The 16,226-nt window shown below is 37.4% G+C and overlaps 1 protein-coding gene and 2 long non-coding RNA genes across 4 annotated transcripts in view; 1 reads left to right on the forward strand and 2 right to left on the reverse strand.

Annotated features, from left to right (window-relative positions):
• Positions 1 to 16,226, reverse strand: part of LOC137627882 (uncharacterized) — a 492,086-nt gene that overhangs the window by 371,534 nt on the left and 104,326 nt on the right. The window lies entirely within an intron of this gene.
• The window catches only part of LOC137627884 (uncharacterized), a 213,126-nt gene that overhangs the window by 32,289 nt on the left and 164,611 nt on the right, over positions 1 to 16,226 (forward strand). The gene's annotated exons all lie outside the window — the stretch shown is intronic.
• The window catches only part of LOC137627885 (uncharacterized), a 28,948-nt gene continuing 13,542 nt past the window's right edge, over positions 821 to 16,226 (reverse strand). Inside the window, exons 3-4 of the long non-coding RNA XR_011041239.1 lie at positions 15,002 to 15,175; positions 821 to 894 (exon numbers count right to left, since the gene is read on the reverse strand). This is a non-coding gene — a long non-coding RNA (uncharacterized lncRNA). The remainder of the gene's footprint in view (positions 895 to 15,001; positions 15,176 to 16,226) is intronic.

The following is a 16,226-nucleotide window of genomic DNA, read 5'->3' on the forward strand; positions in this document are numbered from 1 at the left end:
TACCAGTCATATTAAGATAAAATTAATGAAGATTTTAAAGTTATTAGAAAGCTTGGCAGTTACAACACAATTCCCAGCATCTAAGAAAAGTTGTCTGTATTTGGTGATTAAAACCTTTCTAGACAGTATTTAAGTATGGTGAGAATTTCATTTAATGATTAATTGCACATGCAAAAAGTACTTTATAACAGATAAAGAAATTTTTCAGGTCATGAAGTAGAAGAAAATTCTCGATAGATATTATTCGTTGAACTAAATACATATAATGTAAAATTATACTTGGAAGCAGAATTTTAAAAAATGTTTTATGAAAGACAAATAAAACTGTACCTGAATACCACTACTGTTTCTTTATCCCTCTTTGATATTGGGAGTTTATAGATTTGTTTTCTTTCAGCAATGCTTTGTCTATCTTTGGTTTACAAAGTTACTTTAGAACACCAAACCAGTGTAGAAGTTTACAAAGTTATTTTAGAACACCAAACTAGTGTAGAAAATCAGTGAAGGAAGATGTTCACCTATTACACTCCAATAAAAGAATATAGTAGCTCTTAAACACTCAGAGGGTGATGGGTGGACAAATGTTAGAGCAAACTTCTTTTCATTTGGTTGATTTCTTCATTGGAGCATCTCAGTTTTGTTCAGTTCCTTCATGCAGATTTTCTCGGGTTTTGGTAGATTCCTTCATGCAAATCATGTCAGCTTCTGGTAGATTCCTTCATGTGGATCATCTCAGGGGGTTTTGGTCGATTGCTTCATGTTGATCATGTTTTGTTTGAATTCAATTAAAGCGGAGATGTTTAATTGAATTCATTTCTTGATTTGGTTGATTTCTTCAGGTGGAACATCTCAGTTTCGGTTGTTTTCTTCTTATTTAATATATTCAAATTCAGGCTGAAACAAAGATAGACAGCAGTCACTGATTTACTCACATTTAATTTTTCAGTCGGCCATTATCAACAAGTCTAATTATGAAATTGAACGGTTTTAAAGAAATTAGCAATACAGTACAGTAGTACAAAATCCTAGAGCTTACAACGAAAAAAATTAACTGAAATTCAAAGCAAGTTTAATGTATAAACAATACATTTCAATGATGAAAGTAAAAGTAGAATTAAATGTAAAGTAGAATTGTCAGTTATAATTGCTCTTATGCACTCTTACAAGTAACAGAACCTAGGTTAATTTTCTGTACAATAAACAAATTATGTATATAAAACTTTAAACAGGTCTAAAAAGAGCAGTACAGTTATTTACATATGTAAATAATGACTTCTACTCATTCTAAATTGCACGTTTTAGTAACAGTGAATAAAATTCTTAAGTAATAATTTTATACCAAATAATGCAGACTGATGATTGAGACTCTACACTACAAATTAAATTTTTTTTTTTCATACTTATCCAACATCCTCCCTAGTGGTATATTTCAGGACTCACCTTTACAGCCTCATAACCAAGAATGAAACCCATTCCAAACAAGAGTTCCAAGGAATACAAATCCCCCCACATTTTTCAGGCAATATGAGAACATACTCTATTATGATATCAATAATCTTACTACTTTTGGAATCTTGAACTACACTGTTTTAACACAACCATACAATTCACTAGTGCTGCTATGAACTCTTGTGTTAATTTGTTGTGCAATAAAACATGAGGCCATCTTAAAAAATCTGAAGGAACATGCTACATATGATCCACAAATGTAGCATGCCATAAAACATTCAAAATATTTAAGATAACAAGATATAATTGTAATATGTAACTTAAACTGACATAATGCAATAATTATTGATATATCCAGGCATTCTTTTACATGATGCATAATGTAATTAGAATTGTTCATAATAGACAATAATTATTATCACATTTACTTTATACTCAAATCATCCAATTAAGTCTGTTAAATCTTCTTAGATATTACATGATATTCATGTTGGTTTAAGTTGTCTTAACTATTGCAATATGTTGGTTAAAAGTCGTCTTAAATATTACACTTAAGACTACTTCAACTGACATAATTGTAATATTCAAGACTACTTCAACTGATATAATTCTGATATTTAAGACCATTTAAACCAACATAATTATTATGTAACATCCAAGAAGACATAACATACTTAATTGGATGATTAAGTATAAAGTAAATGTGATATAATAATCTCCTATTGAGAAAAATTCTAAAAACATTATGCATCATGTAAAGGAATGGCTGGATAAATCAATAATTATGGCATTGTTGTCTATATTAAAGGATAAATCCAAGGATACTACCAGCACCGGAATTTTCAATGTGAAACATTTCCTCTTGACAGAAGGAAAATGCTGAACCCCAGTGGAATCCTTAAGATAATATATCAATAATTATGACAGTCAACATGAAAGGATAAATCCAAGGATACTACCAGCACCGTAATTTTAATAGGAAATATTTCCTCTTGAGAAAAGGAAAATGCTGAAACCCAGTGGAAACCTTAAGATAATGTAAATTCTGCCACAGTATTTGTGTCTAAATGTAATCCGTTTTCCATAAAAACATGAAAAATAAGATTCTGGGTGTGACTAAAATAAATTGCTTTTAACTTCTCTCTGAATAAAGCACAAAAACCATTACTGTACAGAAGTAATTATGACCAAATAAAGTATATTTCTGTCCTAGGCAAGAAAGTGAAAAAAAAACTATTGATAAAACAGTCAGGAAGAAAATAAGTAAACAAATATTGAATGATAAAAAAACCACTTCCTAAAGAGCAATGATGATAATGCCCCATACCTGATAATCTCTCTACCTGTGAAGTGATTACGAGGATACCTTTGCACTCGACAGTATGCCAAAGTCAATATTCATTTGCTAAACTATGTACAAGAATACTTTAACCAAAGCAGTTTCAAAAAAATAACTGCTCATTTACCATGATTCAAAATTGCTCAATACCAATTTACGCAAACTCAAGAGTTTACCAAAATCGATAGATTTATGCAAGGAATGCCAACCTAGTTCAAGAAGTAAAGATTTGCAGAAAATGATCACAACAAAACTGCACAGAAAGCTCAGAATAAAGAACCACCAAATGACACAGTACAGTATATCAAATTTCCCTGATAAAAACCTAAGGACAATATAAATACAAAAACAGAAAATTTCAGCAGGCATTTCCAGTGGAGTGAGAAGTTTGTCCAATGAAGCAAAGATATAAAATGTTTTAGAGGCAGTGCAAACAAGCTTTCAATGGATTTTAAGACTTTCACATTAGTATGAAATACTAGAATTCGTAAAATTGGTATCTCGACCAACGTCCAAAATCATATAATCATCCATACAGCAACATACTGAAAGATAAACTAAATTACTACCAAATTACAATATCTTATCTTGGAGAGACTTCAAAAAAATACCAAGAACTAAAATGTGCTAGCATAAAACTAGTCACTACTGAATTGTCTTCATAAAAGCAAACATTCAAGAACACAAATGGTACTGGGATTTGTAGGATAAAATATTTAATTTCAGCAAAAAGATAAACGTGAGCCTCAATGTAAACTTTGAAGTGATACTTTGAATAATCTTCAAAGTCTATGCAGCCGCAGCCACAATGTTTTCACCAACATTTTGCTAAAATTTTACACAAAATTTTATGAAAAAAAAAATATCTAGTGATGCATCTAAAAGGCAATTATTTTAACGCCTATCTAACATAAAAGATGAAAATCTTCAGAGTGAACCAAATGCAGATGTTTAGTAAAATGCATATAAATGATCTTATTTTAAATAATACCAAATACAAATTCACTTGTCTTGCCAAACAGCCAGCCAAGAAAAATATAAGCCCCCTGAAATACTCAAGCAAAACTCCTCTTCCCAGAGAGCAAAGATAAATTTTACAAATAGCACCAATACAGAAACAGAATGTTGTAAAACATCACCTTGTATCATATAACCACAGTTTTGATCCAGATATCGACTGCTTGATTATAGTCACTGACACTCAACAGTTTAATAAAAGCTATTGAATAATGTTAAAGGAGGCTAATCCAGTGAATAGAGCAAAAAGTTACAGTAATTACTTGGAAGAAAGACTCTACGGGAAGCTCAAAATAAGATGCTATTAATGTATAAATAAAGAACCTTTACAAGTAATTTGCACTAAAAAGAAGAGATTGAGCTTCAAATGAGAACTTTGTCAAATGTGGCCAAGATCTGAATGTATTTTATAAGGCAAGGTAACCACGTTCCATTGAAGTTTTGAGATATAATAACAAAGGCTATGTTTATATGAAAGGAATAATGCTTGAGATAACATACATCTCAATAGCATCAACTGTTATATCCTGAGTATGTGATAATAATGTGTTAAAAAGCAACAGGAATATCCCTACCCAAAGTTAAGGTCTACCAAAGTTTAAAGTGCTATAAATTATTTACAGAATGCATTGGATTAAAGAAAACCTACATAAAAGTCCAGTGATATCTACTTTAGGAATTAAAATATTTCACCTAATATATCCACTGTCAGAAGATATAATGGTAGGAGAGGGTCCATTTGGTTTTGAGAATCATATAAAGAAAATCTCTCTCAGAAAAAAAGTAACATCTAGAGGGATATACAGTACAGCACTGAGATTCTGTCAAATTTTAGGTTCAGTTATTGAAAAATAATGTCTAGCAAGCTACAAGATAAGTTAATGAAATACATGAGTAAAAGCTGAATTCAGATCGATCTTAAGCTGGAAAGTGAAGACATCAATCATAATGTAAATTCTAGGAGTTGATTCAACAATAAGCAGAAAGTAAAGAAAAAAGGTATATTAATGAATAAACAGGACAGGCATCAGATATAGAAAAAACATTAACTGTGTCAGCAAATGCAGTACCAAAATGCAGTTAATGGTAGCTGCTGTAAGAAAACAAAGCCAGCAGAGGGTCTACTTAATGTAAGATTGGGGAAGGTATATAAACATGGTGGTAGAATAAGCAAGTTTTCAAGCTCTGAAAGAGAACAGATACGGAAATGGATATAGACACGTAAAGGATGACAATACCGATGGTGGTAAGAATGCAATAATGATGGCAGTAAGGGGAAAAGTAGAGGAGTTGGGAGGAATAGAATCAAAACATCAATTCAGCAAAGGAGATAAAATAACCATGATTATGAATTGGCTGAACAAAGATATAAATGATGTGTAGGGCTAAAGCATATAAGAAATGAATATTGGAAAAATAAGTTTGATAGTAATAATGGAGGCAATACTGTATTTTTTTAATGTTCTTAATGAAAACCCTGAATATGACCTAGGGATGTTAGGCAAGATAAGATCAATTAATAAAATACTAGAGGATTTATAAAAAAGCAGACCTGTACTTAAGATGATGAGAAGTACCAAGAAAATCTAGAATATAAAAAAGGTTTACTAAAAGCTGTAGAATAGACAGTCTTCCACAAGGTTTTTAGAATACCTGAACACCTGCCAAAGAAGAGAAGAGAGTGAGACAACAGTCTTGCAATAATAATTCTTTATACTGTATAAAGGAAAAATTGAGGCACTCCAATGTGGATATCATTGAGGAAGAAGGCTACTTACGTATATAAAAACATTGGAGAAAGTTCTGAAGAAAAGGCTGAGACATTTCATTTAAATCAGCACATCAGTTTGTCTTCATGCCACAAAAGTCAACACGAGATGCAGTCTTTGTAAGAAGGATATGAAGCAACTAAGGGAAAAGTAAATTCAAGATTCTTGGGAAGGCATCTATCTGACAGAGTACAGAGACGAACAATTAGATGGCTATTACAATACCATATGTCAAGTTCTCTCTTGTTTATCACAGTAATGGGGAGGATACAAAAGTGTATGAAAGGAGACCCCTGGGAGGTGTTCCACAGGTGACCACTTAGCAGCAACAGCATTTGAGAGAGAGACTGTAGAAGAATGCAGCAGAGAGGAGAGGATCTTAAGTCTGCCTCACTGTAACAAAGTTTATGGTAACTGGAAGGAATGAAAGCAAGAAGTACAGATGGTAAAATAGCCACACAGTTGCCATAGGAAAGATGTATAACTTTGTACTGTATACCAAATGTAATAAAAGGGGGGTAAAAGAAATGTAAATAATTATAAACAAGAAATTAAATAATTTTAAAACACTTGGAAAACACAAAAAGGAATAAACAAGAAAATTAATAAGTTGCAATCCCTGCATAAAATAAGTAGTAACACAAACTTGAAATAAATGTAAACAAAAAGCTAACCTACTAGTAAATGAAAACATACAATTACAGTATTAGATAAAAATGATATTTTAATTATAAAATAAATTTTTGAATATACTTAACCCGGTGAATATATAATAGCTGCTGCTCCAGCGGCTCGACAGAAAACACACACAAAAACTCGCGAGCGATCGCTATGAAGGTTGCGGGTGTGCCCACCAGCGCCAACTATCGGCCAGATACCGCATATACATGTAAACAGACCCAATTTTTCTCATCCCGCTGGGTCTCTATCGGGGAGGAAGGGGGGGCCTTTAATTTATATATTCACCGGGTAAGTATATTCAAAAATTTATTTTATAATTAAAATATCATTTTTAAATATTTAACTTAGCCGGTGAATATATAATAGCTGATTCACACCCATGGTGGTGGGTAGAGACCAGAGTTAATTAAGTTTACAGCGTATATGCTTAGAGTTTTTGACAGTTATATCATAACAAAACCCAAATATATAAAGGTACCTGGTAAGGAAGTTGACTTAGACGATTACTCTGCCTTATTAGTCTGTCTTCCTCACGAAGCCCAGCGATCCTCTTAGGATGCTGAAAGATTCCCAGGAGCTGAAGTATTAAGGGCTGCAACCCATACAACAGGACCTCATCAAACCCCTAATCTGGGCGCTCTCAAGAAATGACTTTGACCACCCGCCAAATCAACCAGGATGCGAAAGGCTTCTTAGCCTTCCGTACAACCAAAAAAAAAACAATATTAAAAACATTTCAAGAGACAGATTAAAAAGGATATTGGAATTAGGGTAATGTAGTGGTAGAACCCTCACCCACTACTGCACTCGCTGCAACGAATGGACCCAGTGTGTAGCAGTCCTCGTAAAGAGTCTGGACATCTTTTAAGTAAAATGACGCGAACACTGACTTGCTTCTCCAAAAAGTCGCGTCCATAATACTTTGCAGAGATTTATTTTGCTTGAAGGCCACGGAGGTTGCTATAGCTCTAACTTCGTGCGTCTTAACCTTAAGCAAACATCGGTCTTTCTCATTCAAGTGAGAATGAGCTTCTCGTATTAAAAATCTGATAAAATATGACAAAGCATTCTTTGACATAGGCAATGATGGTTTCTTAACTGAGCACCATAATGCCTCAGATTTACCTCGTAATGACTTAGTACGAGCTAAATAGAACTTAAGAGCTCTAACAGGACATAATACTCTTTCCAGTTCGTTGCCTACGATCTCTGATAAGCAAGGAATATCAAAAGATTTAGGCCAAGGACAAGAAGGCAGTTCATTTTTGGCCAGGAAACCAAGTTGAAGTGAACAAGTGGCTTTTTCTGTAGAAAAGCCGATGTTCTTACTGAAGGCATGAAGTTCACTGACCCTTTTAGCCGAAGCCAAGCACACTAGGAAAAGTGTCTTGAGGGTGAGATCCTTCAGGGAGGCTGAATGTAATGGCTCAAACCTGTCTGACATGAGGAACCTTAGGACCACGTCTAAGTTCCATCCAGGAGTTGCCAAACGACGTTCCTTAGAGGTCTCGAAAGACTTAAGATCTTGGAGATCTCTATTGTTGGAAAGATCTAAGCCTCTATGTCGAAAGACCGAAGCCAACATGCTCCTGTAGCCCTTAATCGTGGGAGCTGAAAGGGAGCGAACCTTTCTCAGATGTAAAAGAAAATCTGCGATTTGGGCTACAGAGGTACTGGACGAGGACACAGATGCTGACTTGCACCAGTCTCGAAAGACTTCCCACTTCGACTGGTATACTCTAATGGTAGAAGCTCTCCTCGCTCTTGCAATCGCACTGGCTGCCTCCTTCGAAAAGCCTCGAGCTCTTGAGAGTCTTTCGATAGTCTGAAGGAAGTCACACGAAGAGCGGGGAGGCTTTGATGGACATTCTTTACGTGGGGCTGACGTAACAGATCTACCCTTAGAGGAAGACTTCTTGGAAAGTCTACCAGCCATTGAAGTACCTCGGTGAACCACTCTCTCGCTGGCCAGAGGGTAGCAACCAACGTCAACCTTGTCCCTTCGTGAGAGGCGAACTTCTGCAGTACCTTGTTGACTATCTTGAATGGTGGGAATGCATATAAGTCCAGAAGAGACCAATCCAGTAGAAATGCATCTATGTGGATTGCTTCTGTATCTAGGACTGGAGAGCAATAGATTGGTAACCTTTTGGTCAACGAGGAGGCAAAGAGGTCTATGGTGGGTTGACCCCAAGTAGTCCAAAGACTCTTGCCCACGTCCTTGTGGAGGGTCCATTCCGTGGGTATCACCTGACCCCTCCGACTGAGACAGTCTGCCAAGATGTTCAAGTCCCCCTGGATGAATCTCGTCAACAGGGAGATGCCTCGATTTCTTGACCATAAGAGAAGGTCCCTTGCGATCTCGAGCAGCGTGAAGGAGTGTGTGCCTCCTTGCTTGGAGATGTATGCCAAAGCTGTGGTGTTGTCTGAGTTGACCTCTACTACTTAGTTTCGAAGAAGCTTTCGAATATCATCAAGGCCAAGTGGACTGCTAATAGCTCCTTGCCGTTGATGTGCATGCTCTTCTGACTTGAGGTCCACAGACCCGAGCATTCCCGACCGTCCAGGGTCGCACCCCAACCCAAGTCCGACGCGTCTGAGAACAACACGTGGTTTGGGTTCTTGACTGCTAGGGATAGTCCCTCTCTCAGACATGCCTTTACTGGTTCGGAGACTGGGAATGATACCGTTTCTAACGTCTTGTCCTAGTTCCAGTGAGAGGCTAGATGGAACTGGAGAGGCAGAAGGTGTAGTCTCCCTAGTGAGAAACTGCTCCAGGGATGAGAGAGTCCCTACGAGACTGTTCCAACTCCTGACTGAACAAAAGTTTTCTTTTCAGCATTAGTTGGACTTCGAGCAGGGCTTGTTCTATTCGGTGGCAGACGGAGAGCCCGAAAAAAAAACTGGACTGCGAATCTCCATCCCCAAATATAGAATAATCTGGGATGGGATCAGTTGGGACTTTTAGGTTGACCAAAAGTCCCAACTCCCTGGCCAGACTCAACGTCCAATGTAGATCCTGCAGACAGCGAAGACTGGACGATGCTCTGAGAAGCCAGTCGTCCAAGTACAGGGAGGCTCGGATCCCCGATAGATGGAGGGATTTTGCCATATTCCTCATGAGCCTCGTAAACACGAGAGGAGCAGGACTGAGGCCAAAGCACAGGGCTCGAAACTGGTACCCCCACATTCCTGTAAACAAACCTCAGAAATGGTTGGGAATCCGGGTGTATAGGAATGTGGAAGTATGCCTCCTGAAGGTCGAGAGAGACCATCCAGTCGCCTTCCATTAATGCTGTCAAGACAGCCTGGTAGACTTCATCGTGAAGTTTGTCTTGACAATGAACACATTGAGCGCACTTGCCTCTTACGTACTCCTGCAGTGAACATGGCTGCCAGATCATTGGAGCCATCCCTGAGGGACTTGTTCCTGCAGAGAACGTGGCTGTCAGATCATTGGAGCCATCCCTGAAAGCCTTGTTTATGCATGACATAATTGTACAGCAAAACTTCAAACGCTCGAAAAAACTCCTAACAGGAGATGGTCTAGCTCTGAAGTCGACCATAAAATCTTGGAGCGTCTCATGGCCAGGCGCCAGGGAGAGTCTATGAGGTTTGAGAAGTCTATCTGGGCAGAGGCAGGAACTCCCAAGCCGAGAACTTCTCCCGTGTCATATCAGACTCTCGCTCTATAAAGCCAGCTTAAAAGTAGGGAAAGCAAAGGCTGTCTCCCCCAAACTCCTCCTGGTGATAAACCAGTCGCCTAGCAAACGTAAAGCTCTCTTAGAAGAGCGAGAGAGCACTAGCTTATAAAACAACGGCTTCGAAGTAGCTAGGCCTAGTGTAAACTCTGACGTTTAGGCGAACGAAGAGCAGCAGTTACAAAAAGATCCGGACAAAGATCCTTAAAAATCAGCATGATTTATTTAAAGTCCATAGAGGGCTGAGCAGCTTTAGGCTCCTCTCCGTCTGACAGAGTCCTCAAGGGAATATCAGTAGGAGGGGGAACAGCAACTTCCTCATCTGAAGGAACCTTGTCCGACAATAGCCGAGTCTCAAGCAAGGGAGAGACCTGCCGTGGTGGCAATGCTTGACAAGCAGAGTCCACACGCAAAGGAGCAACAGTAGCAGTCAAGGAATCTATGTCATGTAACTGCTTAAAGGACTGACCAGCAACAACCAACAGGTGCGGGAGGACGCTCGACGTCAACTCGAGACTGCCTTGACTGCCTAGACTGAGCAGTCAAAACAACTCTTGACTGCGGTGCTTGACGCTCAACGTCAAAACAAGTCAACTTCGCTGGTTGGCGAACGTCCTGAACGTCAACAAGAGCATGCGGCAGCGGCTGAACGTCCACAAGCGGCTGAAAGTCAACACTGGACTGCATCGAGTGAGGCTCTACAAAACGTGACTGACGTGACTTTGTAACGTCAACGTCAACAGGACGAGCAAAGGTTCGTTTGGGCGGCTGACGGCCAGGATCTCGATCAGCTAAGCGGCGAGGATCATCGTGAACCTGCTCAGCAGAATAGTCCTCCATAAGAGAGGCAAGCTTATTCTGCATGTCTTGCCGTACAACCCATTTAGGATCAACGGGAATGGTTGCGGTAAGAGACGAGGGTAACGTCTGTGACTGCAAAACCTTGCCTACAAAAAGACTCTCGGAGCCTGTGTTACGCTTTTGTTTATGCGGCGAGCAGTCTTCCGATGACTGCATAGGGTCAGAGCTGTCCTAATAGTTAAAACCAGGACGCTGGACCTGTCCTGAAAGGACTGACTTTCGCTTAAAGGGCCTCGAAACCTTGTTCCACGGTTTCTTATACGAAAAGCCTTCGGATGACGAGGAGAAAATCGTCTCGCTCGTCTTATGGTAGGGGCGGTGTTGATGAGACACGCCTGAAACCATAGAGGGAACGTCTGTTCGCTGATCAAGTCCTCTCGAACCCATAAGTCGTACGACATTACTTCTCCCCTGGGCTTGGGAGCTTGCAAGAGGTCTCGGACTAGGCGAACGACAGGCACGAACAGACGAACCCTCGGTCGCAACACTGATAACACTTTGCGCAATTATCACTTTATCACTACGATTTTCTGTTTTGCACTTATTTCACTGAAATCAAATTTTTTAACAATTCACATTAGGTATGAATAAAACTGATTTCTACCTGAAGCACGCAATTCTACCCTCATCAAAAGGTTATAATTGCGAAATCAGTCGTATAATGTAAGCACATTAATACAAGCAAAAAACAGTAAACATATTTTAAGATAAAAAGATCAGTGGCTGGGAAGGAGACTAAACACTAGTTCATTCAAAACTACGTTTTCAATCTCTCACCGTACAGTGCCTTGGGACGAGAATAAAAACTAAAAACGTTTTATCCTTTCTCCCCGTACAGAGGCTAGGGACGAGAGTAAAAAACTGACTCGAGAACAACGTTACTCGCTTGGGACGAGAATAAAGATCGGAACGTTCTCTCTCCTCTCTCTCTCTCCGTCTCTATCTCTCTCTCTCTCTCTTGATTTCGCACCGAAGAGAAGAACCCACTTACCTTTCGTCAATAAACAGGTTATTTGACCAAAGGAAAAAAAAAAAACTGAAAGGTTTTTCAATTAAAAAGTTCCTTTAAAATAGTATTTAAAACATTTAAGCTTTGAAAGATGAATGAACAAAACGTCAGAATCGATTTACTCTTTCTGCAAAGTGAAACCGTGATACTCTCTCTCTCTATCGTAACGATAGAGCGCAAACTGCGTAGCATAAATAAACTAAACGTTAGTTCATCTTTGAAACAGTACGAAGACTATTCAAAGAAAATCTTTCATAAAATATCTACTAAAAAATATTCATTTAATAAGTTTTAAATCATTTGCTCTGTAAAAGTTATTTACGATTGAAAGGGCTCAACGTTGTTTAACTTCGGTTTCCAAGTTAGGACCGCCTACTCTCAGGAAAGGTCGCATATAAACAAATCATTAAAATTTATCTTGATGTTTATTATAAATGGAAAGCTAATCGAAGAGGCCTAATAAAGGCGGTTGAGATATAAAATATATAGAGGAAAATCTATGATTAATTTATAACGTGATAAGATAAATGCTAAAAGCCTAAAACACACTTCCGTACTAAGGGAAGGGTCGGCCATTTAAAAGTCAAAGAAAGTCCAAAAAACAATCCAAAGTCATCAAAAATTAAATCTATCCAAAAAAGAGTTCAAGATTTAAGTTGAAGATAAAACACCTGCACTGCGAAAGCTCAAACCAAAAGGAAGTACTTCACCAACAAACCAAAAGGAAGTACTTCACCAAATATGTTGAGAAAACTCCAGGTTATACGCGAGTATTGATACGTCTTGTCGTTAAGGCCGACAGAGAAAAAATTGGGTCTGTTTAAATGTATATGCGGTATCTGGCCGATAGTTGGCGCTGGTGGGCACACCCGCAACCTTCATAGCGATCGCTCGCGAGTTTTTGTGTGTGTTTTCTGTCGAGCCGCTGGAGCAGCAGCTATTATATATTCACCGGCTAAGTTAAATATTTAAAAAAGATTATTCATTGTGGTTGGATGCAACCTGTACTACTTTATTAATTCGAATCATGGGAACTGGCAATAAAGAGGGACATTTAAAAAAAAAAAGTTTGACTTTAGTAGAATGTCAAGCTCTAAAGTCAAGTCCAGGGGAAAAATCATATGATTAAGGAAGCTGCAATTAGATCTGGTGTACACTAGCTAGAAAATAAAGCAAGATCTCAAAGATTGTAATGGTTTAGACATGAACAGAAGGGACAAAAATAATCAGGCAAAAGCAGATGAGCAAACAGTCTGGAAAAGAGCTGCAGGAAGGCTCAACATAGGAAGTAAAGGGATTGAAGAAGAATTAACGTGATGCAAGTTCTAACAGGAAGTATACAAAAGGACTGCAGTGAACGTCCTGGAAGATCTAGACTCAGCAATGGTAAAGATAATACAAAAAATTATGATCAATATAGTTAGGTTTCTCATGAATATGATTCTTATGTGTGCAAGTGATAATACAGTACATAAGCTTGTAAGGAATGAAATTTTGACCAGTAAGGAGAGTGTATATGTTTGCTCTGGGATGTAACTACTGTACATGAAAGCTGCTGCTTCTACTGAACTTAGCCTAACTTAATGGTAAAAATGTGCAGGCTTCCAAAAGGAGTTCTCATCCTGTACAGCTAAGAGGACTGTTGAAGAAAATTAGCTAAATATATTGAATATATCTGCAAATAGTAAACAAGTCCCACTTTCCTTATCAAAATGACAATCGCATGCATAATCCTAAAAGTTTTTGGAGAGCCTGGGAGACTCAAATTACTATAACAAGTTGAATGTAGATTATTGAACCAGCTTCTGAGTTACCTAAAAGAAACTGAAACCATGGCAAGGGTGTTGCCCAAGAGAATCTTGAACAAGCATACAAGAGTTACCAGAGCTAAACTATAATCAGTGTATGAAAATGGCCTTGTACACTCAACCATAAGAGAATTGTCTAGGAGACTAATATAATCCAAAGAGAGTTGCAAAAGAGAAATAGAACAGCTTGGCCACTGCCTGGGAAGTTCAATCCGACATAACAGTTGCCTCGGTGACAAAAGACCAACGAGAGTTCTTGAAAGACTCAGTTGAAGAGATGATAGAGTTGTTCAATGAAGAATCAAACCCACACAAGAATAGCTTGAAAGTCACTCAAATCATCATGTGAGAACTACATTTGAAATTTCCACAGCACTTTCCCTACACATGCATTTAACATGTATAAAGCATATTTCCCTCACGGTTTATGGAATCCTGTCAGCATAATAATGACTTGGCATTCCTGTTTCAAATGGGGCAACTCCCAACACTGAAAGATGTGATTCAGAGCTCTGATGACTCTTTTCCATGTGTCATATTTCATAGTGAAATTATAAGATACCACGGTGTTTCTATATAGGATGTTTTACAAGTTAAGACTAAAGTTCGGGGTTGCATGGGAGACAAGTTAAAATGTACACACCAATGGTAGGATAAAATGGATAAAATATCCAAATCCCTAAAACCTATGAATCTTTACAATGTAGCACTCAAACGCCAGTTCATAATATTTGCTTTTTATGATTTTTGGGTTATTTTGAAGGATGCTCAAAGATATAATTAACACAAGCTGCAACCTTGCAATAAAATTTTGAATGCCTACAGTAGTCAAGTAACAAGCAAAAAAATACAAGTGCATTCATAAAAGGTTTTTACAACTGCCTGAAAAAAAACTTATATAATCTCCAAATATGTTGTATGAAACACCAGATTACCCATTGAAAGAAAAATACTGCTAGCTTATTGGATGATACTAGTAAAATAAAAAGGAGTAAATCAACTCTCTTAGAATATACAGTGAATATTGGAAAATTATTATCTGATATCAACTGATATTTAAGCCCGATTTCAAATGCGCTCCTGCTGATAACTTTAGGAAATTAACATATCCAAGAAGTGTCTTCGGTTAGAATTGGTACCCTTCCCACCCCTCCTCCATGAAGAACCAGACTACATGTCTCAGCTCCTTAACTGTATTTTGACTTCTCTAACTTAACTGCTACTTAGGTTGCTAAGGGAGATGTAAGAATGGAAATGGCTTCCCCTCAAGCGTTTAGCTAAGCCTGAGAGACTCAAGTGAAAATGGACTTCATTCATTTTAACATTCAACCTAAAAAAAAAGCTTCACAAACTCCAAGAGAACTCACCAGAGACTTGCCATCCCAAGATTTATTCTTGCAGGCAGAGAAAGTCCACCTCTGCCTATTCTCGTCACACACAAACTGATTCTTGGATATTGAATCCCCAGCACTTAAGTATCATGGCCCAACCATAGGGCAAACGGTGATGCCATAGTCCTTTTTATTTCTTTCCAATTGCATCTGTTGAAAAAAATAATTTGTTTAACAATGATAGAATGTTCACAATCATAATCAAATCTTCTAAAATGCTTGAATTTAACAATTTACAAAACTGTAATTAAAAGTATTGATTTTCCTGTTACAGTACTTTTAACATTAATACAGATTGATAATTTTCCGATCATGTATATCTATAAAAGAATTTATAATTTTTTTTACTTTTACTCAGAAATGTGTAACAACTCAAAAGATATTTTCTAAAATGTAAGTATTGCAATGACATTTAAAGATTATCCGTACCCTACCAAGAAGATTTTAAGGTAAGGAAACATTTGCTTAGCAAGAATATATATATATATAAAAAAAAACAGTAAACTAAAGGCCAAGAAAAAATGAAATACCATACAATCAACTTGTAGATTCCGTACTAAAAGAAGTTCCAATGAAAATCTACAAATTATCGCACTTTCTTCTACAAAATAACAATTTCAAGAAAGTTTGTGAAACTATGAAAGGAGAACAAAATGCATCCTAGATGCATAGAAATCCAAGTAACAGCATAAGACCTAAACAAACAACAGTGATATCAAAATGAAACTTTACAAGAGGCTAATCAAACAACCTATACAACCTTACTAAAATGGATAAGAATTTACTACCTGAAAACACAAGATGGGCTATCCTAAGTTAGGACCAATCAAAGTTCCACCTTAATTCTTCACACCAAGAGTAATAATACACCAATCTTTGTAGTGACAGATGATTAAACACTTTTCTCAATGGAAAAAGCATAAAGGGAAATTCAAATACAGATTGGAATTGTATGAAACGAAGCCAAGGCATAACACCTGGCAAGGACACTTAGGGGTTATTCAATATGAAATTTGAATATAAAGCATATTTCCCTCACTGTTTATGGAATCCTGTCAGCATAATAATGACTTGGCATTCCTGTTTCAAATGGGGCAACTCCCAACACTGAAAGATTTGATTCAGAGCTCTGATGACTGTTTTCCATGTGTCATATTTCATAGCGAAATTATAAGATACCATGGTGTTTCTATATAGGAGG

The sequence above is a fragment of the Palaemon carinicauda genome, chromosome 35, assembly GCF_036898095.1.
Source record: "Palaemon carinicauda isolate YSFRI2023 chromosome 35, ASM3689809v2, whole genome shotgun sequence".
Taxonomy (NCBI): domain Eukaryota; kingdom Metazoa; phylum Arthropoda; class Malacostraca; order Decapoda; family Palaemonidae; genus Palaemon; species Palaemon carinicauda.